A 4,952-nucleotide genomic window follows, 5' to 3' on the forward strand; every position below is an offset into this window, starting at 1 on the left:
GGGGCGGGGCCACGGGCCGGGGGCGGGCCGGCGACTCACGCGGTCGCAGCTGCCTGAACTCTGACCACTCTCCTGGAGTCGCACTCAGCTTCCTTTCCTCTTCCGAGGACACGTGCTCGCGGGAAACCAACACACAGCCCAACTCCAGGCGCCTGCCCCGCGCACAACACTGCTGCCACACCGTCTGATGCCCCGAGACCCCGTCCCCAGAAGACCCCATCAAGGCCTCAGGCCAAGTCATCTCCTTCTTGATAACCCTCCCTCAGAGGCTGTGACCACTGGGACCCGTCAAGACCCCTTCATTTGGGCACAGGTTCCGCAGTCCTCACAAAGACCTTGGATATAGGTCTTCAGCCCCTCTCGACACCTGGGGCCAGGAGCCCATTGCATTGGCCCACCTGGCGCCAGACTGGCGACCCTAGAATGCCCCCTCTGGCACTGGACATCAGTCTTGACCAGCTGCGTGGAGGAGGTGCCAGACTGGAGTGTTGAAGGAGTAGAGGGTGTGCCTCCCAGGGCAGAGACCAACCAAGCTGTATCTATCCATCTCCACCCCTGTCCCCTTCTCTTGAATGGGACAAGCCAGTGGGGTCTCCTAAGTCCACGGCTGAGGCAGAGGGACCTCTGAGGGGAGGGCGTAGCCTTGGGGCTTCCAGTATGCTTTACAGTGCACGGTGAGATGCTTTCCTGTACTAATGGCCCTCTATGAGGCAGGGATGCTTCTGTTTTCTCCCCATTTCCCAGCTGAGGACTGAGGCTCACGGGGTGAAAGAACCTGCAGTCAGCATTTGGCAAAGCGGCTAACAGGGCCTGGTTCAGTGCCGTCTCCACCCCCAGCATCTGTCCTCCACAGACGGGATGCTGCCTCAGCCCCAGCAGCTGGGAGAGCCCATATGACATGTAGGGGAAGACCTCTTCGGGCCAACCAACCTGCGGTTCCTGAGCACCTACTGCATTCCAGACATAGATAGGGGAGCAGAGCCATAAACGGACTCCCCGTCCCCCAGGTCACCCACAGCCTGTCACACTAAGGCTGAGACCCACGTGACCCCTGTATGCTGACCGACAAAGAAGGGCCAGGTGCTCCCTCCTCCTTGACACAGTCAACGTCCCCAAGCTGCCTGCCCTGGCAAGGGTGGGCCAGGGGCAGGGCCAGGGGCTGGGGGCGGGCCTTCGGGAGAGGACAGAGGAGCTGGGGTCGGGGTGGGAGAGCAGGCAGCACAGGCCTTACCATGGAAAGGTGACCACAGACCTAGGTGTGGAAGGTGTGCTGCGTGGGGCTGGAGAGGGCCTCATTTTCTCATCAGTAAGGCAGGAGTGGAATGCCTACGCCCTAGGGGATTGTAAGGCTCATAGCCACCCATGCTCACGTAGGTGCCTTAGAAACAGCCAAGACTGGAACGCAGCCGGACACTTGCCCGTTGTGCCCTCATGCGTACAGGACGCTGTATTTTTCAGATCTCAAACTAGATCAGACAAGTTGGCTGGACAAGAGTTTCCTACCTCATAGTTGTAAAAAAATTTTTGTTTAGGGCCAGCTGGTGGTGTGGTGGTTGGGGCGGCGGGATCTCACATGGCTGACTACGCAGTTTGAGTTCCAGATCCAACAACTTGAGAAATATACCAGGCATGTATGCGAGCGCGCCCAAAACCTCAAAAGGAGGGAGAAGTGGAGGGGAAGGGACTGCAGCATAGCCGTCCCCCATGGGATGGTGCTTTCTTTTTTATTTTCCCTGAGAGATTTTTGCTATAGGGCATGTGCACTCTCTGGAGAGACAGACACAGAAAGCAAGAAATCACCCCCAAGGGGAATGTCCACACCGCGATCCCTTCTCCTCCATTCTCCTGGGTGAGCGAAGTTCCCCCCAGGAGCCCTCCCTACGGTGTTCCCGCAACGGCATGCACACACATGTGCCTGGTGTGAGTTTTAAGCTGCTGGGTCCAGGACTCAAACCATGGTCGACTACATGGGAGTCCAGCAATGAAACCATCATGTCATCTGCTGGTCCCTGGGGGGAGGGAGGAGTGCTTCCTGACCCGCCCCCTCTCTCTGTGTCTCTGGTGATAGTGCACGTACGCAAGCAGCCCTGAATCATTTGGAAGAGACTATGATTGTGAGAACTCCGAGTTGCCTGTGGAAACCAGCAGCAGGGGGAGGGGACCACGAGGGCAGGAGTTTCCCCTCGCTCCCAGACAGGACCACGCCCCATGGCACCGGCCTGGAGATACACGGCGCTCCTCCTTAGCCTCCTGACCAGCTGGGCGCCTTCCCTCCATCCCGTTTTTCCCGGCGGAGAGTGGGAGCCACAAGCTGCGATTTCTCCCTGTCCCTTGCTGGCACCTAGCCAGTTCCCTGGTGGCTTCTCACCCCTCTAGAAACACCTCTTCTTGGGACCAGCAGGTGGCATGGTGGTTAAGGTGCTGGTGGCTTAAATATCATGCCAGCCATGTATGCCCAGTATCTCAGGAGCAGCAGGGAGGAGAAGGGACTGCACCGTGGCCATCCCCTCTAGGGGTGATTTCTCACTTTCCCTCTCTCTGCCTCCCTGGTGAGTGCACTCACTGTATGGCTAACACCTAAAATCTGGGGGATAAAAAACAAAACACCCAACTCTAGTCACTGTTAAGGAATTAGCTGTAACCTCTGCTGGGCTGAGGCCCAGATTTGTAAACTTTGTCCACACCCAACGGCCTGGTGCCAAGAGTGAGGTGGAGACTCAGGAGGTGCCACTGCCCGTGTCTGGGCTGGTGACATGCAGAGCGGGCAAAGCAACGCCAGAGGTTGGATGCAGAGACAGGAAGGAGACAGAGCAGGGCCGGGGGCGGAGGGATGAGTCAGCCAAAGGTGTTTCGTGCGGTCTGCTGGGGGAACCGAAGCCCAGGCCACGCGGGGCGCAAGTTTTACCGCAGAGATAGGTGTCGAAACCCCGGATCGGCTTCCCTGGATGCACAGGCAACGGATGGGCCTCCCGAGCTCGAGGCTCCATGGGATGGCGCTCGCGACACTGGTGCTCCTGCCGCCCCTGCCAGCAGGCCCTCCACCCACGTACGGGGTACGGGGCCCTCTGGGCCCAGCAAAAAGGCTGGGGGTGAGCAACTATACAGGGAAGGGCCATGCCCTCTGTGACAGACGCGGGAGACCAGGGCCCACTCGCACATCCCAGAGCCACCCCAACCCCAAATGTGCCAGTCCGGTGCCATCACCACGTTCTCGTCCTCTCCCTCAGGACCCAAACCTCATTCCACTCTCCCTGGCCTGTGGAGCTGGCACAGGACCTTGGTCACTGAGGGAACCCTGATACCCCCAGGGCTTGTTCTGATGGGAGAGGCTGCCCACAGGGATTGGAGGCCCCATTTTTCAGAAAAACTGAGGCTCAGGGAGGTGGGGACACAGGCCCTAACCCAGACTCAGGGGCCACAGTGGGGACAGCTCCCTGCTCTGCCACTCCCCACTGACAGCTGCCCTCCCCTTCCAGCCTCCTAGGCACCGTCTGCTCCCAGGACCACGTCTGACCCCTGCTGGTCAAGCCTGGCGCTCCCCAAAGTTGACTCCGAAAGCCCCTTGGGCACCCTGTACAGCAGACAGGGAAGTGGACCCAGACATGGAGGGACAACGCTGGGCACCATGGAGGGCCTGGCTCTGCCCTATGGCCTGTGCCAGACTTAGATGGGCCAGGATGATGACAGCCCTGCCCCAGGAGGAGTGGGGCGAGGAGAGACTGCGTGCAGTCAGGGGCACATGCAGGACTTGGGGAATGACATCAGGACTGCACAGGGGAGAGAGGTCCCAGGGCAGGGCTGCTGCTGGCCAAGCCCCTGATCCCCACGCGCCTCTGGCACCCAATAGGGCTGGCCCAGCCTCCTCAGGGGCCCTTCCCAGGGCACCAGGTCTCAGTGACTGTCCGCAGCCCAGTGGCCATTCAGCCACCAGGGCAGGATAGGCATCTGTCAGGCCCATGGAAGTGACTCGGTTGTGTTTCATGAATGGAGGGGGTCTCATAGAGGCTCCCCCGAGCCACGCCTGGGGTGGGGAACTGAGAATAAAGGTGGGCGAGTCTCCCCTCCAGGAGAGACCTTCCCCTTTGGGGCATGGAGCCAGTAGGGGGCAGCAGGTGGTATGGTGGTGAAGGCACTGGACTCCCACATGGTCCGCAGTAGTTCAAGCCCCGGGTCTGGCAGTTTAAAAATCACACCGACATGTGTGCCTACGTGCCCAAATCCTGAGAGGAGACTGTAGGAGAAGGGGTTGTGGCATGGCCATCCCCCGGGTGTGTGTGGGGGAGGGTGACTTCTCACTGTCCCTCCATTTGCTTTTCTCTCTCTTCTCCAGTGAGTGCATGTGTCCTGTGGCAAAACCCTAAAAAAATAAAAAGACACCCTGACACATTTCCTGAGCACCTCCTACAGCCGGGCACTGTTCTGGGTGTTGGGAACAGAGCAGGGGACCAGAGAAATAGGCGTCCGCCACCTGGGCTGAGCTCACAGGCCGCTGAGCTTGCTACCACATCCTGTCTGTGTCCTCGGCCCCCATGCAGCCCTGAGTCCTGAAGACAGATGGTCTTTTCGAGACCTGACCAGCTGAGCCCTGGGAATCACCTGGAGCCCCTCCCCACCCGGGTCTCAGCCCTCTGCACTTGCTCCGCTCCCCCTTCCCTCCTGGGTCCCAGCATGGGGGCGGCTGACAGTTCCGACCAACAGAGCTCCCTGCCTCAGACACCAGCACCTCATAGACGCAGTCACACGAAGCTCTCACCAAGCCTGGCTCCCACCCGGGAGTGGGGTCTTGCACCCCCAGTTTCCACAGGCTGTTCCGGGCAGGCATTTTAGACCTGTGGCCCTGGTCTGTCGGAGCTGCCTCTGTGGCCCCATGAGCTCAGGACAGTGCCAGAGCTGGGGCACGAGAGAGCAGACTGTGTCTGGAGCCACCATGTCGGGGCTGGTTCTTGACCCTC

The 4,952-nt window shown here is 59.9% G+C and overlaps 1 protein-coding gene across 1 annotated transcript in view; it reads right to left on the reverse strand.

Annotated features, from left to right (window-relative positions):
- Nucleotides 1-4,952, reverse strand: part of PRR5 (proline rich 5) — a 44,749-nt gene that overhangs the window by 32,145 nt on the left and 7,652 nt on the right. The gene's annotated exons all lie outside the window — the stretch shown is intronic.

The sequence above is a fragment of the Tupaia chinensis genome, unplaced genomic scaffold (assembly GCF_000334495.1).
Source record: "Tupaia chinensis unplaced genomic scaffold, TupChi_1.0 Scaffold143651_1, whole genome shotgun sequence".
Classification (NCBI taxonomy): domain Eukaryota; kingdom Metazoa; phylum Chordata; class Mammalia; order Scandentia; family Tupaiidae; genus Tupaia; species Tupaia belangeri.